Here is a 21923-nt window from a genome sequence, read left to right as displayed (position 1 = left end):
AGTTCTTCAAGCATCTGTTTTGTTATTTCTAAAATGGAGATTCCCACTTATTTAAATTGTTACCTGAGCATCAGTTTCCTTTATTTGTAAAATAGCAAAAATAATCTCAAAAATTATGTGAAAATTAACGGAAATGCCAGTTTTGTTGAACATGGGCACTACTTTTCTTATTTCATATTAAAATTACAGTATATACACATATCTATTTTGACATTCTATCTCAAGTACAGTACACTTAAGAATATCCACGTCTCAGACACACTAGAGCTTAAATACCTGAATACAAATCTCAGGCTTCTATGTCATTTTATGCCTTGATTACTACCATGAAATAGTTTCATCAGAAGAGAGTGTGAAGGTTACATTAAGAGGCCCCCTCCTTGCTATACCCAGAACTACATTTTCTATATAGATAAACAGGTGTATATAATATATATAATCAATCTTGATATTATGTAATAACTATCTTATATAATTATATAATGCTTTGATATTACATACCTTAAATATCAACTTATTTTCACATTTTAAAATTGGCACTGTCAGGAAATTGTTAACCTCTATTGCAAACCCATGCTTCAGAAGGTATAAATTAACATTTCTCATTAGTCTGAACAAGTTGTATTATCTCCAGGAAGAAGTAAATTTACAAGTAATAGCTGAATAGATAACTCCAGGTCTTTAGAACATGACTATTTTTGTAGGTTCTAAAAATTTCTTATAATTTTAATTTTCCCTTTTATTATAAGAGCAATACATGCTTACTATACAAAATGTATAGAGAAAGGAGAAAGAAAAAAAATCACTATCTGTAATCCCACAACCAAAGGTTAACCACTTGTAACAATTTTATTCCCTTCTCATTTTCCTTCTATGCATATTTTTACACAATTGAACACCATTTTCTTTGTATGAGTCCTGTTTTTTTATCATTCACATCATAAGCAATATTTTCACATCATGAAAAATTCTTCCAAAGTCATTATGTACCATTCTATGATATAGGTATATCACATTTTTTTCAAACACTTTCCTACTGTTGGACAAGCCATATCCTCGGCCTCCAAAAGCACATAAAGACTTTGCGCAGATCGGAAAAAGTTATCCCACTCTCAAATTACGAACTGGTCATTTTAGTGTACAACCTGAATACTACATAAGGTAGTTCTGCCCGGGCTGGGGTTCCAGAACCCAACAAGCAATAGCCTTGGCTGTGCACACACGTGTCCCTGCACACATGGGTCACACTCTTGCCTACTCACAAACATAACCACTGGACCACAAGGCACAAACATGCCTAAGCCGGTGCCAGGCATGCTTGCCCCAAATCTCTCAGATGAGACTACCACATAGGTCCTGTCAAATAGAAGGGAGGGGATAGCGTTAGAGAGGATGAGAAGCATCCTCTAGAGGGAGGCAGGTAAGTGAAAGAAATAACCTCAAGGAGTGCCTGGAGCTCAACCTGGACAAGACACTGCTGTACATGACACTGCTGTACACATCAGTGAGGTCAGGGAGCGTACTCATACGAGCTCTCCTAAGTTTGGGCACGCCGCAGGTGCCGGTGTGGGTTTATATCCCAGGCAACCACTGCTACAAAACATGACCAGAAGGCCCTGATCCCTTAACCCACACATGATCCCAGAAATGACACATCTACGTTGTGCCTGACATACCCATAGATGTGGCATCCTTGTGCAGAGGACAATGTATCACCCTGCATAATTATCCTGGCTATGACCAACACAAATCTTTGTTGAAATAACTTAAATGCTTTTAGGATATGTTTTTAGAGATCTTGATGTCTAATGCCAAAGTGCTTTCCAAAGATATGTTCCAATTTATACAGCCATCAGAACCAAGCATGGGCCAATATCACAGCATCCTGGACATGAACTTCATTGTTTAAAAAGTATGCATGTGTACACACAGACACACACACAATATAGTGCCTTCTTTCACATTGTTTTTTATTGAACTACTAATGAGGTCAACTATTTTTTCTCTGCACTTGTAAAACTAGTCCTTTCTCATTTTTCTATGAAGGCCTTATATAAGAGGATCACTGCTTGAATTTTTGGATCATTCAATCGAAGTTCAATGTTTGAACTTCCTGGGTCATTCAATATAAACGTATATGATCAAGTTAGATACGGTCTTTTTAAATTATCCCTCTGTCTACTTGGCTGCCATTTCATAATTACTTACTGTGTTTGAGACACTGTGCTAAGCACTATGCATGATTTATTTAACTGAAGCCTAAAAATCTAATGAGATAAAATTATTAGCCTCTTTTCTTTGATGAGAAAACAGAGGCTTTAAAAGGTTAAGTAGCTTCTCCAGAGTGGGGGGTGGGGGGGAGGGTCGGCAGGGAAGGAGAGAGTGAGAATTATTTTTCAGGAAACAACTCTGTTCAACTAATAACGGTTATAAAATTCCTTTCTGTAAAATAACTACTACTTCTCCACTAATTTCTATAATTAAAAATTAAAAATAATTATAAAATAATTCCTTAAAAAATAAACAACAGCAATGACTGGAAAACCTGAGGCAAGGGCTAGATTAAGATGATCGCCAGGCTTTGGGAACATTATGCAGAACGTTCTTACTTCTGGATCTCCTGCTTACTGTCAACACCTCGCCCTGATTACTGTGCTTTCTACAACAGGACTTTTCTGATACCTCAACTCAGGTATGTTTTGGAATATAGAGCAATAAACAGACAGTAAGATGCATTTGACCAGCAGGTGCTGAAATCATGACAACCTAAAGATTCCACAGGTTTAAGATATATTCTGTAACACAAATACATACCCTAGATTCTGCAACTCCATAAGCTCAAATTCTGTAAAATTAAATGCTTTTTAAAAGAAAAGATACAAGTAGAGTTTTTAGTGTTGTTCATTTAATCTGTTCAAAACCCCTTATAAAATTTACACACATGATTTAATTTTAAAGGAATGGTAAATAAGAAGAGAGGTAATAACATAGGAAAAATAAAGCTTTACAATTCTACACATAAGGAAAATATTTTCCCCAGGGTCAATTTTAGAAAAGAGCAAATAAATACCTACTTGGTTTTACACATCCTACTAAAAACATACGTGCCCCCAAATTATCATGTCATTGCACTAGAACTGAAATGACTGTCCTTTCCAGTTTCCTGTCCTGCTTCATCACCCCACCCCTCCCACCACCACCATTCTCTCCACACCTAGTCTTACTCTCGAATTAAACAGTTAAACAAAAAAATCATGACCAAATTTGGCTCATCTCAGAAATGCAAAGTGAGTTCAGAAAAACCTACAAACTGTTTTTCACCACATTAACAGATTAAAGGAAAAAAACCCCATATGATCAGCTCAAAAGCTGCAGAAAGAGCTTTTCATGAAAGCTATGCTCACTAGTAACTAAAAAAAAAAAAATTTAACGAAGTAAGAATAAAAAGGATAAAAGGTATCTACCTCTACCAAAGCCTATAAACATCTTTTTTTTTTGGTGAGAAAATTAGCCCTGAGCTAACATCCGTTGCCAATCCTCTTCTTTTTGCTGAGGAAGACTGGCCCTGGGCTAACATCTTCTACTTCCTCTACTTTATATGTGGGATGCCTACCACAGCATGGCTTGGTAAGCGGTACGTAGGTCCGAACCTGCAAACCCCAGGCCGCCAAAGCAGAGCACGCGAACTTAACCGCTACGCCACCAGGCTGGCCTCAATAAACAGAATTCTTAAAGAAAAACTGTTGGAAATTTTCCCTTTAAAAATCTAAGTGAGACAAGCATGTCCACTATCACTACTTCTATTCAACACTGTACTGCAGGTCCTAGCCAGTATTAAAGTCAAGAAAAAGACATTAAAGGTTAAAAAAAATTTTTAAGGAAAAAACAATCCATGAGTTTGGCAAGGTAACGGAATATTATTATCAATATGAAAACCTCAATTGCATTTCCATTCTCAAGTAGAAGGCACAAAAGATAATTTTCCCCCACAGACACAATTTATAGTAGCAAGAAGAAATACAGTAACTAGGAATAAGCCTAACAAAAGCTGTGCAATATCTGCATAGCAAAAATCATAAAACTTTATAGAAAGCCATGATAACATCATGCTCACAAAGAGGAAGACTTAATACCGTAAAAATGTCAATTCTCTCCCAAATTTATATAAATATTAAATGCATTTCCAACCAAAATCCCAAAAGGATTCTTTTGTGAAACTTAATAAGCGGCTTCGAAAATTTACATGACAAAGCCAAAACTCAGGCACAGTCAATCTGACCAAAGAATCAAGTGAGACAACTTGCCCAATCAGATATCAAGATGTAAAATAAAACTACAGTAATTAAGACAGGATGGTATTAACATAAAGACAAACTGGCAAATCAAAGAGAACACAGAGTCCAAAAGCAGAATATATAGTCCAGAAACAAATAAATACACAGATGAAGGATAAGTAGGTAAATGTTAAGGGACCGCATAGCAGATCACTCGGGAAAAGAAGGGACAGTTGCATAAATGGAGCTGGGGTAGTTGACTATTCATACAGAAAAAAATAAAATCCCTATCCTACACCATACATGTAAATCAATTCTGATGGGATTAAAGATTTAAATTTGAAAGGCAAAACAAACTTTTAGAAAAAAATATAGGAATGGTTCTTTAAGATTCCAAGGTAGGGAAGGAGTGCTTAATGTAAATAAAATACTAAAGGCATTAACTACAAATGAAAAGACTGATAAATTTGATCCTATTAATATCAAAAACTTCTGCTTATCAAGCCACTTTAAGGAAACTAAATATATAAATCACTAAGCTATCGGAAGACACTGGCAACACCTGTAACGGAGAAAGGATTAGTTGTCTAGTATCTAAAGAACTGCTAAATTCAATAAGAAGAAGACAAAGAAATCGATAGAAAAATGGACCACAGTCAGAAGAGGCATTTCAAAAAAAAGAAACACAAAAGGCAAATCCTCAGCCTTGACACTTAGCTAAAACCAAGTAAAATATCATTTTATGCCCATTAAATTAGTAAAAATTGAGAAATTAACAATACTAAGTGTTGACAAAAATGTATATCAATAGCTACTTTTAGATACCCAACATGTAGGGTTATAAACCATTACAATCACTTTAGAAAACTTTGGCATTATCTTATTAAATTAAACACTGAATACCCCCTATAATCTAACAATCCTACTCTGAGGTATACACCTAGAGAAACTCTTGTATATGATTGCCAGGAGAAATGTACAAGCATGCCCAAAGCAGCATTACTTAATTTTCTTTTTTTTTTTTTTTGGTGAGGAAAATTGTCCCTGAGCTAACACCTGTTGCCAATCTTCCTCTTTCTGCTTGAGGAAGATTGTTCCAGAGCTAAGATCTGTGCCAGTCTTCCTCTATTTTGTATATGGGACACCACTCCTGGCTTGATGAGCAGTGTGTAGGTCTGCACCCGGGGTCAGAACCCATGAACCCCAGGCTGCCAAAGTGGAGTGCGCAAACTTAACCACTACACCACCAAGCCGGCACCAAAGGAGCATTATTTTTTTAAAGAGGGAAAAAAAAAAACACAAAACACTGGAAACAACCTAAATGCTCATTGATAGGAGAATAAATAAATTGTGGCTTTTTCATGTAATGAAAACTTACAGGGCAGTAAAATGAGCTACACCACCTGCGATAATAAGGACGAATTTTAGAAACGACGAATTCATGAAAAGGCTAAGACCACATAATTTTTATATAGCTCAAAAAAACCGGCAAAACTAAAATATATACTATTTAGGGATACAGACATATGTGATCTTTCTTTTAAAGCTATAAAAGTGATAAACACAAAACTCAGGAAAGCATTTTCCTCTGGAGTGGGGGAGGTGTTTGGGAAGGAGACTGTATAAGGAAGGAACAAAGTAACTTCCTAGATCCTAAATTAGTGGTGAGTTCATGGACTTCCACTTTATGCTGATTAATGCTTTATAACCTACATATGTTTCACATATTTTATACGTATCAAATGCTAAAATAATTTTAAGGCCAAATGAGGAAGCATTCAAAGGCTAGCAGGGGAGGTTAGGCTATAGTCTGCACAAAGGTGAATGGTACAATTTAATACCTTGACTTTCACGGATCTGCTCCATTTTCAAAATGATGCCTAAATACCTCAGAAGCTTTTAAGACAAGGCTTGGCTTTTCCTAAGGTGTTATAATTACAGTAAAAGCCTTCTCTTCCATCATAATCAGAACTAGAAGTTGTTCAATTAATTCAAATTCTTGACTGAGATCATTTATATATATGTTATATAGGCACATTCATTAGCTAATCTTTTTATGAAGACCAAGGCATATTCTCTGAATACAGGTCACTGCTAGAGTACTGAACAGTATTTCCTGCATAGCCTACTGAGCTTCTTCAAGCTACCTCTGGTGAAGGACAGCTGTTTTGCTTTAAATTTTCCATCCATCATGGTCCAATACTTTTGTAAAAATTACTAGGAAAAAAACCCCAGAAAACTAGAAAAACGAAGTTTTTAAAAGACATGCAAAATACAAATCTCAATTCTTTGCAGACTGGCAACAGTTTATGAAACTGGTGCTGGTTTGCAAAGTGTACCATGTAAAGCATGTACTCTGGAGCGAGACCGTCAGGCCTAGCATTGGACAAGTTCATGTCTCCCTGCCTTCCTTTGCTTATCTGTAAGGGGATAAAAGTAATACCTACTTGACTGTGAGTATTCATTTATTTACTCCTCACAATAAGTATTGTGAGGAGTAAATAAATGAATATGTGTTTAGCACTTAAAACAGTTCCTGACATACAATAAGGAACTCTATAAATGTAAGTTGATCCTATCATTATTACTGTTTAAACCATACCTATAAATATATTTCTTCTAAAATGTCTAGCTGTCTCTTTAAAATGTAATGGGAAATGAAGATACTGAAAATACAGAATGCTTTAGAGTTTCATAATTTTCTCCAATCTTTTATATCAATATCAGTGACCAACCACATCACTTTCTTCAAAGTTCGTCAGTGACTGGTCACTGAACATCTGTTATTCAGGTGATGCACAGACTGCAAAGTGTGTAGTTGTGTTTCCTCCTTGTCTCCCAGTGACAAACTCGTGACGTTTTACAAAAAGGGATAACCAAACAAGGGAATTTGGCAACAAAGGTAAAAGTGCAGTAAAGAAACAAAAGCAGTAATGCTGGAAGTCAAACTCTAATAGAACACAAATGGAGTTATAGAAGAAAGAGCTGACTGTGAGAATGCCAACACTGCCACCATCAGAGACTAAACATGCAGTCAGAGGAACTTTGTGACGGCCAACTTATCAACATAAAGAGGAAGGTAGTCATGATGAAAAGGATGAAGACATCCCAGAAGGGACACCAGTAACAAAAATCATATTAAAGGAACTCTTGATATATTTCATGACATTGGGAGTGCAATGGATAAAATGTTAGAAGGTGATCCAAACTAAGAAGGAAGTATGAAGGAACGATGTTCCCCTCCAATACTGTAAGCTATACAAGGAAGAAGAAAGCAGGCGATTGCTCACTTTTAATTACAATAAATACTGCTAGACCTAACCTATGTAAAAAACACATAAATATCAATAGATCTAACCTATACAAGCAAAAAGAAAATGGTCTCTTTTGGAAGCAAAGAACACAAAGGCCATCAGGTCCTTTTCTACAATTGTGGTACTCTGAAGAGTACCTCTGAAAATTACACTTGATAGTAACAGAAACATAGACAAGTCCATGGTTGGAAAATCCAAAGTCCCAAAGCTAAATTCACATCTTAATTTGCCATAGCTATTTTTTCTATTGCTGGAAATATGTAACATAAGCAAGTTATTTAGCAACAATGTCCTGAAGTGCCAAAAATCAAGACAATGCTCTATAAAAGTATGTATTTAAGTGCAACATGTTCTCAAACTTCTGGGTCTGAATCGCATATCACAAATTTCAAAATACATGGCTGTATTATGAGTCACCTACGCAACTTTTTTAAGAAGCCTTATTCCATATACAGTCATGCATTGCTTAACAATGGATACATTGTGAGAAATGCATCATTAGGCTATGTTGTCATTGCATAAACACGATAGAGTGTACTTACACAAACCGAGAGGTATAGCCTACTACACACCTAAGCTATATGGTACTAATCTTATGGGACCACCATCGTATATGAGGTCCATCCATGGACTGAAATGTCACTATGTGGCGCATGACTGTACTAGAATGAAAAATCAACATATGCAAAAGAAAACTAGGAACCACTAATAAAATCAAATGCACGCATCTCACTCTTAAAATTTTTTAATCCTTAATATATCAATAGAAATTAGTGAACTAATTTACAAAATCTGGCTGGTTTAAAAGGTAATTTATGTTGCTTACAAGTAACATAAGCCAGTGTATCACTTAGTTCAGGCTACTGCAGCGTGATGTCAACCGGGCCAGCATTACAGACCTGATCCACATTTGGCCTGTAAGCTTCAGAGAGAAGCTCTGTGCCTGGGTTGTCATATATATTGCTCTAATTCCAGAGAGTTCTATGATCAAAACAAATATTTAATAAACTTCCTGACAAAAATAAGGATCCACATATAATGTAATTTGACAGAAAGAGCACATTAGCTTTTTAATTTTGAGCAAGAATCTTAAGTCTCTCAAAACTTCAATTTCTTCATCTGTAGAAAGGAAGATAATACCTACTCATAAGAGAGACTCAAAGAATGAGGGACACCTATTATATTGTCTGGCTCTTTTCCCAGGTCTTACCTGTCACATTAGGCCAAAAGCATCTTCTCTGCGTAGATGCTATTACTACCATCCTTGTACTAGTTCTAATGGCCCAAAGAGTTTAAGCAGAACCAGAAGGTTATGGAGTTTCTGTTTGCCAATTCAACAAGTATTAAAATCTTTATTGCATCTCCAGCAGTGCTTGAGATACAAAGAAATAAGACGATCTTTATCCTGAAAGAGGTTACTGACTTCCTGTGGAAATAATATTTGCACATATAAAAAGTAACAAGTGCATAACAATTCTGTCCACACTAGATTACTATTTCAAATCACAACAGAAATTTAGAGAACAGGATAGTATGAGAGAAGGTACATTCCAAGTGTGGGTTAAGTATCTTTTCATGGGCCCCACGACACATCATATCACTTATCAAAATGTTTGGCTCTTTCCCAGAACTGAAAGCTGTTATCACAGCCTATTCACTGTTATTTTATCCCCTGCACTAAGCACAAAGCCTGACACCTTTAGTCTCCACTGTGCACATGCTGAATGAGCGGATGAGTGAACAAGCAAACAAGTGATAAAAGATTTAAGGAGACTGGAATAAATGCAACTTGTTTAGAGTTTTGGCCCCATTAGACTGGGCATTCTGCTAAAAAGATTTGTTTGGGAAAATGAGAGATAAGGAGAGATCAATATAAAGGTAGTAGATAACTGATAAAATTTAGAAAAATGTATAATTTCTTCTATTAAAAAGTGAAGTAATAAAGAGACTTTAAATAAAGTACTCTAACGTGTCCAACATGATTTTATAGATGATGGTTTTTCCAGGCTGACAAAACAACTCAATTGCAACAAGCTAGATAACCACTTTGGAGAGATAGTCTATATCTGATATGTGATATTACTGCATAGCAATCTGTCTTGTAGCAATCAAATAATAGATTTTTAAAAGCCTATAAAAAATGCTTTGTCACATAATCTTAAAAAAACATGCTGAATTGCTTCCCAATGGCAATTTAACAAAGATTAGTAGAGGACCTCCAATAGGCTAGATGTATAAAATGCTGAGTAAGACAAGACCTGCCCTCCAGAAGCTCATAGTCTTTGAGATGACATGTAAACAAATTACCACAATACAGGTTAACTAGGCAAAATGCTATAGCAGAGTTCTGTGGATAAAGTGCTATGGGTAAACAGATGAGGGAGTAACTGAATTATGTCTAGAGCACAGTGTCAGAGAAAGCTCAAGAAGGGTTGACGTTTGAGTTTGCCTTGTCTGTTTAAAAAACATCCCCACTAACAACTCCCAAAGACATTTTTCATATGCTTTAAATTAAGTAAATCAATTTTTTTAGGATTTGTATAAGCATATCCACTAACCTGGAAAAGGAGAATATTCTCTCCTCCTAAAAGGGGTATTTTAAATGCTATCCATCTGAGTGCTAACAAGGCGTACATAATAGATTAACTTAACACTAAAGCCCTTAAGAAAAAGGCTTTGTTAGACTGAGGCAACATCAAGCATTCCACAGAACAATGGATAAGATTTTTCAGTCCCACCAAATACAAAAACCAAGCCAATTTTTTCAACAATTACTATTCTACTTGCTATGCATGTTTGAACCTTAATCTGCTTGCCCTTCTTTTATTTCAACTTATTGAAGAGTTTAGATAATTCCAGATATTGACCATTCAAGCCTGAACTTACAAACAAATGAGGGGAAAACACTTCCAAAAAATGACATGTTCTATTCTAAAAATTACTCTTTAATGACCAAAGAGTATATATTTATGTGTTAAATATATGTTTATCTTTAAAACACATAGTCCAACATGCAACACATCCTGGGATGAAATAGGCTTTTTCCTGTGTCTATCTTCTCCTCTTTTAAAAACAACCTTACGTGTCTCACAGGCTTTTTCTCCTAAGAATGAAAGTAGCCAAATGATATCTAATGGGTTCAACAGATAAAACATCAATACACACAACCACAAAAGCAATCGCATCATATACATCAATTTAATTTCTCAAAAGAGCTGGTAATTCTTTAGTGGAACTTTGTTTTTCCTAACTTTTAGAGCTTTTGCAGAGATAAATAAGTGGGAAACATTCAGTATTTCCAGATTTTGGCAAACACATGTACACTGCCCTGCAGTGCCTTTTATGTAGTAAGAAGGGACTGTCATTTCCTGAAATCACTGTCAATACGCACACATACTATTTTGTGCTACATGCTCAAAACAGTGTATTTGAGTGTTTTTATTCTCAAAACATTAGTATAAACACAAGAATAGAAAGCAAATCAACAAATTAAAACTTCAAGCCACACAGGGAAGAAACTAGTATTGTGCTAGCTTTATTTCACAGACAAACATCTTAGTTTAAATGATTTAATAGATAAATACCCACACACCAAATGAATGTATCATTGCAATACTTCTACTGCTGTTACAAATACTTTCATATCATCAGTAATTTTTACCTAGATATTTCACACTGGAAAAAATAAACAAGATCTGATTTTTTTTTAAAATCACGTGATTTTTAAATAAATCTATATTTTAAAATATGCCTTTACAATGGAGAGACCTGGCAGACACCACCTTAATTGAGGAATCAAACTTGGTGGCATAAAAAAATGTAACAGACATGACGTGCCTCCTAATGTGATACAATGGGAAGTCCTCAATACTATCCTATGTAAAATACTTGTCAAATATGTTTAGCTGGAATCTACTTATAAGGAGACATAAAACAGACAAATCCAGATTACAGAACAACTTCTAAGACAACCTGCCTGGATGAGAAGGAGCAAGTATGGGGTTACAAAAAAAGCAGGAATTTCGTTTTGGCCATGTTAAATTTGCCAGGTCAAGGGCCTCCAAATGAAGACATGGAGGGTGAATGGAGCACAAGCGTGGAGGTCAGAGAAGGTCAGCCCACAAACACTGCACCTCCACTCCCACAACTTCCCATCTTGAGAAAATGGTCCGAAGACCAAGGATACTTAAGAACTCATTCACAGTGGCCGCAACAAGGGACCAGTGCCACAGTGTGCTAACCAGACCATTACTGAATGTCATCTGGGCTGTACTTGCCTGATGCTCACTCTCCTTTGGTTACTGCTCATTTTTTGAACCTGGATTCCTAGTCTCTCCACCAATTCTGTGAGTTACCTGCCATCATCCCAATAAGTTCCTTTTCCATCCAAATTACTCTGTTAGTTTGATCAACTTGCAACCAAAGACCCTTGAATGAATTATAAAGAATATTTTGGACTCAAATAGAAAGCTAACTATAATTTCCTTCCTAATTCAAAGCCATTCCTACAAAAACGAAAACTTAATAACTATGTTACAAATTAACTCTGAGGGGTAGAGCAGAAACAATAAAGATACTCTGAAATTAAAGATGACATAAATCTGCTCTGAGACATTTAAGAGGTGCCTGTATCATTAAAAAGAAAACTGTTTCAAAGTATAAAATTTGGACATTAAAAAAGTATAAGAGAACATCCAGAAAGAAAAGATGACAAAATACCAAGATCGCTTTAAAATACATCAAATAAAGAACTAAAAAAACTTTCCAGAAAAAATGAAAGACGTTTTGAGAAAATAAGAACACTAGAATGATACTGGTGTTTACCAAATGTTCTTTCTGCAATAAGATGCCTTCTTTTTGTTTTATATATTCCAAATTGCTCCAAGAACAATAATGAAAAGATTCTCTACCTGGGCCTACCTTTTATTTAGACCCCTAATTCATATGCTTCTTCACTAAAAGCCAACACATAAGTAAAACAACTTTTCATTCTCTCTGGAAATCTTTCACATTTCAAAGCAAAAGTGGAATTTTTAGTTATACTAAAAACTAACATTTCTTATATCCCTGATATGGAAGTATCCAGTAGTCATACTAAATCCCCTAATCCATTTGGTATTTTTAAGGAACATGTTTAGAAGAAGTAAAACACATGTTAAGGAGAGTAAAAATATATTTAAAACTACAGGAAACATTTGCTATAGGGAGGAAAGAGGATTATCAATATTTGTGAGTATCTACTGTGTCCTAGGCATTTTGCTATAGACCATAATTTTTTCGTAAAACACTGCAAAACAGGTGACGTTACCCTTTTTATAAAAGTAAACAAGGAAATGAACCTTAAAGACTGGTTTACTCACCTCATGTCATTGGTAATAGGGGGTTGATCTCAGAGATCTGCCTGGTCCCAAAGTTGATGACATTTTATCCACAACAAAATGCCTCAATGGGCACATTCTTCTTGTAAAAATTCATTTTCATTGATATTTTTCTTATTAGAAAAACCACTGTAACCACTACCCTGAACAAGCAGAACCTGTGGGATGTAATCATAAAGCAACTGTTTGTCCACCATAGTCCTTTAAAGTTATTCTGTGGCAGTAGTTAATGTCCCCGAACTTTTTTAGGCAAGCCTATTGACTTTGGTTATTATCAAGTTATAAAAACTGAGTTTAGAAATTGATAGACCCAGTTTAGTATAATAGTCAAAATTTTTCATTCAAGGTTACAGCTTCTCCCCCACCCCAGCTCTGCCTAGGCAGTGCGAGACGACGGTGCTTTGCTCCTCTCCTTTCCACCTGACTAACCCTGGGTGAGGCAGTAAGTGTCACTAGAGGGCATAGGTGCTCTCCCGGCTCAAAAAGTGTTTAAAGATGATAAGTCGGGGAGTGCTTTCCATGGAGCGCTCACCCACTCCAGCCCTGGGGGAATCTCTCACTGCAATTCCCTTGATGCAGAACAATGCAGCTCCTCTGGGAATCCAGCCATTTATTCCTCCCCCCTCCACCCCATACCCCCTGCTCCTATCAGCTTTCTCTCACTAGTGGCCCTCACCTGGTCTATAGGAAACAGGTACTCCTTGCCCCAAAGAACTTTGGGAGGATGGGCAGTCCACCCACATAGTAATCTTGCTTTGCTGTGCTGCCAGAGCAGATAGCCTCTCTTCCACCCACGCACGAAAGAGACAGAGATCGATGCACCGCACCCCCACCCCCCACCCCCCCCCACCCCCGCAAACTGCACGAGTTATATACTAAGGCTCTCCAAGGCGTCACCATCAAGCCCCTGTACTGAGGGGGTGCACTCCAAGATGGGATAGGGGAGGTTAGGAGAAACTCCTGGCACACCAACAACTTGGTTCAAAAACTCTTTTCCAATTTCCAACAATTCAGTTCAAAAACTCGTCTAATTTCTAACTTCCTGTATCCTTTTATACCAACAGATGGGGTAGCTGTTAGAAGTCACACAAGATCCATTTTCTGGCAAGACCTGCATGGTGTTCTTATAACTCACTTTAGAAACGTGCATCTATTATTGACTTAGGGCCAAACTCAGAATAAAAGAGTTCTATTTTAACATCTTATTACATAATATATTTAACATTTTTCTAAGTTTTCCACAGAAAGCAGGAAGAAAAATATATAATGCCACCACACAGTTAGCCACTGTTAACACTTTAGTGTGCTGCTTTCCTTTCTGTAAAGAGTCCATTTGTCATCTGAGAATTTCTTATTTCAAGTTTTAACTTTTTAAAATCTCATACAGGGCCGGCCCTGTGGCTTGGTGGTTAAGTGCGCGCGCTGCGATGCTGGCGACCCGGGTTCTGATCCCGGGTGCGCATCGAGGCACCACTTCTCCGTCCATCCTGAGGCCGAGTCCCACATACAGCAACTAGAAGGGTGTGCAGCTATGACATACAACTATCTACTGGGGCTTTGGGGGCAAAAAATAAAATAAATAAAATCTTAAAAAAAAAAAAAAAAGAATTAAAATCTCATACAGACACACCTCATTTATATAATTTCATTCAGCAATCCAGTTTCCCAAACAATTTAAGCACGTCTTTTTTTTCAACACCAAACTTCCACTAAACCACTGTGAGGGTGGCTTTCTGAAACTTGCCTCATTATGTCACTCCCTAAACTCAAAACCTTGAATGGCTTGCCACTGCCACAGATTAAACTTCAATCTTTTAAAATTAAGCATAATCTGTATGGTCTCCTACACCTGTTACGTCTCTAAACGTGATTTTAAACCATGTATTCATCATACAAAATCATACTGCAATAAAAATGTGAATGTCAGGGGAATTTCTGATAATGGGATTTGACCTACACTCAGATGAGGAGTGTTTCCGAGTTTGGTCACAGTTCCACAACGGCTACTGAAAGCATCTCAGGATCCAGTTTCATCAAGGGCTCCAATGTTGAATTCAAAAAGCGCAAAAGAGCCAAGGTTCTTATTCCTTTATTCACATGGTAAAACCAAGCTTGCAGCGTGGATCAGTCCACATACGACTGCAAATAAAACTCTATCACCACACACATATATTTACTGGCTCCACACTCATTATCATAACTGCCAAAAAGTTAATCTAATACTCAAGAGCAGATTTATGGAAACTTCAAATGCTTAAAACTAGACTTGGGGATTAATTTTGTTAACTTTTCACACATAATTTGCCATCCGTTCACAGAGCACACATTCAAAAATTTGTTTTAAAGTCATCTTTCAGCAGATGAAGTTAGAAATAAATTCCATCTAATACGCTACCAAGAGAAAAGCACTCATAGTTCTTCACCCAAAGAGTCTTCGCTCTTCTCAGAAGTTTATGTCAGTAAAAACTCACAGAATTACAAAAGTGCCTGACGAAAGAAAAAGAATCAGTTCTCTTTTAAAGCTGACAATCAATGTATTCACTCAAAAAGTACACAAGAACAATGAGCGTGGGCAAATACTGAGGTGTCTTTATGTATAATTGTGGAGGGTGTGTGTGCTCACACAACATGCATATATGTGCAGAAATGCCTGGTGAGATGTTCAAAACAGTAACTACTGAGATGGTGACTTTTGCTTTCTTCTTTTACTTTTCTATATTGTTTCAATTTTTTTATAAATGAGCATATATTGTTAAAAGAAAAAAAGAATGCTATTTGTGTTATTAAAACATGGTATGAAAGGCTACAGTAATCAAGGTATGTGGTACTGGCAGAAGGACATGTAAATCAACGAAACAGAAATGAGAGTCCAGAAATAAACTTATATATCTATGGTCAATTGATTATCAACAAAGATACCAAGGCAATTCCATGTGGAAAAGAGTAGTCTTTTCAACAAATGGTGCTGAGACAACTGGATATCCATATACAAAAAGATGAACTTAGAAATTTACCTCACGTTATATACAAAAATTAATTAAAAATGGATCATAGACCTAAATGTAAGAGCTAAAACTATAAAACTTTTAGAAGAAAACATAGGAGTAAACCTCATGACCTTGAGGTGGGCAAAGATTTCTTGGACACGGCACCAAAAGCATGATACTTAAAAGAAAAGAAAAAAAGGTAAACTGGACTCCACCAAAATTCAAAAACCTTGTATGTCAAAAGATATCATTAAGAAAATAAAACAAGCCATAGACTGGGAGAAAGTATCTGCAAATCATGTATCTGATAAAGGACTTGGATCCAGAATATACAAAGAACTCTTACAACTCGGTAAGAAGACAACCGAATTAAAAATGGGCAAAAGATTTGATAGACATTTCACCAAAAAAGGTATGAAAAGAGCTTGAAAAGATGTTCAACATCTTTGTTCAACATCATCATTAGTCATTAGGGAAAAGCAATTTCAAACCACAACGATATACCACTTCACACCCACTAAGATGGTTATAATTCAAAAATACAATAAGTGTTAGGAGGATTTGGAGAAACTGAAATCCTCATACACTGCCAGTGGATGTAAAATGATACAGTCTGAACAACAGTTTAACAGTTTCTTTAAAAATTAAACATAAATTTAGCATGACTCAGCAATTCTATTCCTAGGCATCTACCCAACAGATGTGAAACCACATGGCCACAAAAAATTTGAACACAAATGTTCACAGCATCATTATTCATAATAGCCAAAAGTAGAAACAAACCAAATGTCCATCAACTGGTGAAGGAATAAACAAAATGTGGTACATTCAAATAATGAATACTACTCAGCAATAAAAAGGAACAAGGTATTAATACACTCAACAAGGATGAACCTCAAAATCATTAAGTTAAGGGAAGGAACCCAACAACAAAAAACCATATATTGAATGATTTCATTTATAAGAAATGTCCAGAAAAGGAAAATCGATAGAAACTAGGTAAGTAGTTGCCTGGGGCTGGAGGTAGGAATGAAAATGAAGTATATAATAGGGGACAGGGTTTTCAAAACTCAACTATGGTTCAGTAAATACACAAATTCAGTAAATTTACTAAAAATTATTGAATTGTGCATTTTAAATGGGTGAATTTAACATGTATAGTTCAATAAAATTGTTTTTAAAAAGATAGTGGAAAAAAAAAGTTAGCATATGATTATGTTTATTGAAGGAATTATCGATTTTTTCTAGATACCCCAGTTAAAAATCTGTAACGTAACAAAACTGTATTAAAAGAAAACATACATTAAAATAGCAAGTAAAAATAGCACACACAACAACACTTATCTCTATTATCAGGACTATAGGTGATTGTTCCTTTCTACTTTTTTGTAGAGTAGCTCTAAGAGTCATGGGAGCACATCTTTTTGACCAGATTAGCTATTAGCCCCACATCTTTACTAAGATTAAAAAAAGTCATCTGCTTCTTCCATATTAATTATGCCCTTCTGCTATACAGGATTATAATAAGAACACAGCTATACAGAAACAAAACTACACACACATGTGTACATTATGTATTTGTATATTCCTATACCAGAGACTAAAAATGAAAGCAGAACTATCCAAAGCCTGCACCAGAATTTGGCTAGAAATCCAGCAAGGCCATATCTAAACAGAAGGGCCTTGAAGGTAAATTCATGTACACTTTAACCCAAATGAATAGAATGAATGAAGTTGACTTCTCTGTACTTTTGAGAACTTGGTAAATATATTTATGAAATACCAGGACACATTAAATATTTAAATCTATTCACTACTATTCATGTAGTAAATAGTTCCTAGCAGTCTCTTTTTCAGTATTCTCAACTAACTCATGAAAAGGTTACTTACAGTTCCCATTTTACAGCAAATGAGAGAAAAGGGTGCATGTAAAGATTAGGTACAGTGAATTAGTTAACAAGACCTGATGTGCAACGTAACCTTGCTAGAAGGGGAAAAAACTGCCTGGGAGAAATTGTCTTAGAGCACCTGTTTAGCCCTACTTTATGACCAGAGGACAGTTTCCTATACTACTATAAACTAGCCATATTTTTTTAAAAACTGTTCATTCATCTCTTACTTGTGAACCCCAAATAAGATTCTAGAGGAGATCGGAGAGACCAGAGGCAGTCAAAGGACTTCACAAAAAGTTTTGCCTGTATACCCTGAAGTGCTTAAATATTTTTTTAATTATTTAAATACTTAGGATATCTGCCTACCCAACGAGGCAAACTGAGAATGGTTTAAAAAATTAAATGATTTTAATAAAACAATATAAACTATTTTTAAAAGTTGCTTATACAGAAAGAACACTGAAAATCAGCTAAAATAAAGTTCTTAAAAAGACTCACATTTAATATGCTAATAGATTACTAAGCAGGGGTCAGTGACACATACCAAAGACAGAACACTGGCCAGTTGTCACCATGACACATACTATAATGGAACTTTGGCACACCCATTTCAAAGGACTGCCAACCCCAGGCTACATATTTTGACTGTTGCTTCAACACACTGCTCTATAAATAAAAAAGAAAAGCTTTAGTTTAACTGTATTCACATTTTAATATACGAAGTCCCAATTATCAGCCTCTTTCCAAAATGCTTCAGCCCTTGATCCTCAGGCATCAACTTACTTTTACCCACTAGCAACTTGGAACTGGCACCACCACAGCTAGAAGATTATCTTACATTTCCAAGTCTTTAAATTCGTGTACACTTTAACCCAAATGAATGGAATAAATGAAGATGATTTCTCTGTACTTCTGAAAACAACTTGGTAATACATTTATGTAATATCAGAACACATTAAATATTTAAGTCAAAAAGTTCAAATCTAACAAATAATCTTCAGCAAGTAAAGTCAGCTTTCCAAAAACACGTTTAGAATTATTTCTTTACAGAAAATAACTAGAAGGGAGGATTTATAACACACTAATTGATAAAAACGGAGCCTACTCCCTTAAAAAAAAAAACATGAAAAATTACAAGTTTAAACCTCCCTACAAACTATGCTAGCCTCTCTTACTCCCCTAAATCTACACTGTCCCAAGATCTACAGGAAAAGAAGCCTCACTTAAAAATGTTGTGCTTAATTAACAATGTTTTGTTTGTTAGAATTTGCCAGAATTTTAAGTAGAGAACTATAGTTTGACATAAACAAAAGCAAAGTAATCTCATAACTTGCAACCCAATGTAGTTTTCTCATATTTCACTTTAATGTCCCTGAAATTCTTAAAAGACCAAACACGATTTTTTTCAAATCAAAAGATGTCTGGGGCCGGCCCAGTGGCGCAAGCGGTTAAGTGTGCGCGCTCTGCTTTGGTGGTCCCGGGTTCGCAGGTTCGGATCCCCGGAGCGCACGGAACACCGCTTGGTAAGCCATGCTGTGGCGGCGTCCCATATAAAGTAGAGGAAGATGGGGCACAGATGTTAGCTCAGGGCCACTCTTCCTCAAGAAAAAAGGGGAGGATTGGCATCGGATGTTAGCTCAAGGCTAGTCCTCCTCACAAAAAAAAAAAAAAAAAAAAGATGCGTGAACACGTTAGTCATTACTTTTTGAGTAAATGTTATTAGTTACCAACTTACCTCAGAGAAAATTAATCTCAAAATTCCACCAATGTCATTGCATATAGGTTTGTCCCAAAAAACAGACCAAGGAAAGGAACACCAATAACATGTATTGTGTTCTTACTATATTAAGTCAGATTTATTGAGGTACAATTTACATATGTTGGGAACCAGTTCTCACAGGTCTTTTTTTTTTTTTTTTGTGAGGAAGATCAGCCCTGAGCTAACATCCATTGCCAATCCTCCTCCTTTTTTTTTCCCCCAGAGCCCCACCCCCCCCAGTAGGTAGCTGTATGTCACAGCTGCACATCCTTCTAGTTGCTGTACGTGGGACTCGGCCTCAGCATGGCCGGAGAAGCGGTGCGTCGGTGCGCGCCCGGGATCCGAAACCGGGCCGCCAGCAGCAGAGCGCAAGCACTTAAGCACGCACTTAACCGCTAAACCACGGAGCCAGCCCCCACAGGTCTTTTTTGAATGTGTTGCAAACACAGGTACGAGACTTTTGCTCTGGACTTTATTTTCAAGAGTGTCTGTGCAGCAAACAGCCTTGAAAGACAAAGACTATCTCCCTCTGGAGCAAAGGATAGGCATGCTTACCATCCAGGATAATAGTACAATGTATCCCTCCAAAGCAAAGGGCAGGCACGTTTACTGCTCATTATAAAAGATCTGGGTTCCCTAAACTCAGGGCTTCTCTCCGATAACGTAGCCCACAGTGTTAGCCTTCTTCACATCACCCTGGGGACTGAGGGTCAGGAAACCAGCACAAAAGCTGATACTCTGGCTACTGCTATTACTGAGAGGAATAAACTGTCCATCTCTGACACAGGAGAGCCATGTTTTCTGCCAGCATCCACAAAAAGGAGGCACAGTAACTTATTAGCTTTCAAGTAAGGTAAGATCTCAGACTGCCATGGTCCTGGACAGTTTTGGCAACAGGATGTGATGCTGACAGAGCCATGACTTTCTAGAAGAGAGACGATAAAGGCCTCCAAGGGCAGAGTTCTCTGAAATGAGATGACACCCTGGGATCTGAGACTGATCCTTGTGGTGGGTGGGGAGAAAGTGGGAATAAGAATCCCCAAATGTCCTACACGTTGGTGAACAAGAATTGAATTAATGTTCAGAAACTGAGCAGAGAAGTGGGATTGAAATCAGCCGCTCAAAAGGTGACTTGATAGTTGTTCATTCTCCTCTGGGCTGGCAGAGAAAGGGATGTGTCATGACAATGAGGCAACAAGCCCCTTGTCTCCAAGCGAAAGGCAACGTGGCTTTGACGGTTGAGCCAAGGAATCCCCAAAGCTAAAACAGATTGTGTAAGTAATGACGATGTTGCTGCCAGTACAGAGCTTGAGACGGACCAAACGTATTAGAAGTTCCTTTGGTTAAACTAGGAGGGAGTGACTGAAAGTGAATGCAAAGCCTTGATTACTGACTGGTACAGGGTTGCTGTCTCCCTCTGTTCCTCCTCCATCCCTCTCTACTTCTACCCCCAAACTCCTCTGCTTTACAGAGAAAAATGATAAGGGATGGGGCTGAGGTCTCCCTGACCCCCAAAAGGGACTCAAAGACACATACATACCCCTCTGAGGCTGCCCAGGGAACTTTAGAAGGACACAAAATTTTATGGCTCTCTTGGATATAGGCACCCAGGTCACCATCCTTTCTGGTCCCATGGAGGGAGGAACATCCAGACTCAGCTAATAGGGTTTGGGCAGGATTTACAGTGGGGAAGGGAAATGAACGTGACTTACGGATAGGGCTCTTTGGGCCAGTTCAGTGCCCTGTTGTTGTTGCCTCTACATCCTAATGTAGAGCAGGAACTGATGTGTTATATGGTTTTACTTCCCCATCCTATAAGTGCCAGAGTGGATTTTCTCAGTCAGGAAGGGCTGCACGCAGAAAACTGCTACTACCTTTGGGGCCCCACAACCCTAACAATCACTTTGAGCTACAAGTCTCTGTGACTCATGATTCTATGGACTGGAGCCTCTGACAAAGGGAGGCAGCCTCCACCTGGAGGTGTCCCTGGCGGTTTTGGACTCTGCCTCCCTGACACAGCTATCAGGCATACTTCTTTTGAAAAGCAGCTATTAGCTTGCTGCTGGGCTCTTGTGGAAACTGAATGCCTGACTCATGGAGGCCTTATGAGTCTCCAGAGTGATATTCCTATTTTGGGGTGGGTCAACTCATACTCAGTGACTAACAATGTGGAGACTCAACTGAAAAGGCATATTTGAGTATACATCTGGCTTTGCCTTAGCCCCAGCAGCACCTCACCTTTACATGAAAAAATGGTAGTGAGCCCTTTGGGGGAAACTTACCCCTACTCTACTCTACCACCGGAAACAAAGTTACTAG

The 21923-nt window shown here is 37.2% G+C and overlaps 1 protein-coding gene across 9 annotated transcripts in view; it reads right to left on the bottom strand.

The window, feature by feature from the left end:
- CYRIB (CYFIP related Rac1 interactor B) overlaps positions 1–21923 on the bottom strand; it is a 144543-nt gene that overhangs the window by 57732 nt on the left and 64888 nt on the right. Inside the window, exon 1 of one of the 9 annotated variants that reach the window (XM_087447451.1) lies at positions 12949–13092. The exons of 7 other annotated variants lie outside the window; for them this stretch is intronic. The gene's annotated coding sequence lies outside the window, so the exon portion shown is untranslated. Of the gene's footprint in view, positions 1–12948; positions 13093–21923 lie in introns of those variants that run through there. One more of the 9 variants, XM_087447455.1, reaches the window with a different exon arrangement.

Source organism: Ceratotherium simum, chromosome 23, assembly GCF_057802395.1.
Source record: "Ceratotherium simum simum isolate JZ-2026a chromosome 23, ASM5780239v1, whole genome shotgun sequence".
Taxonomy (NCBI): domain Eukaryota; kingdom Metazoa; phylum Chordata; class Mammalia; order Perissodactyla; family Rhinocerotidae; genus Ceratotherium; species Ceratotherium simum.
This window is presented reverse-complemented; position numbering and strand designations above follow the sequence as displayed.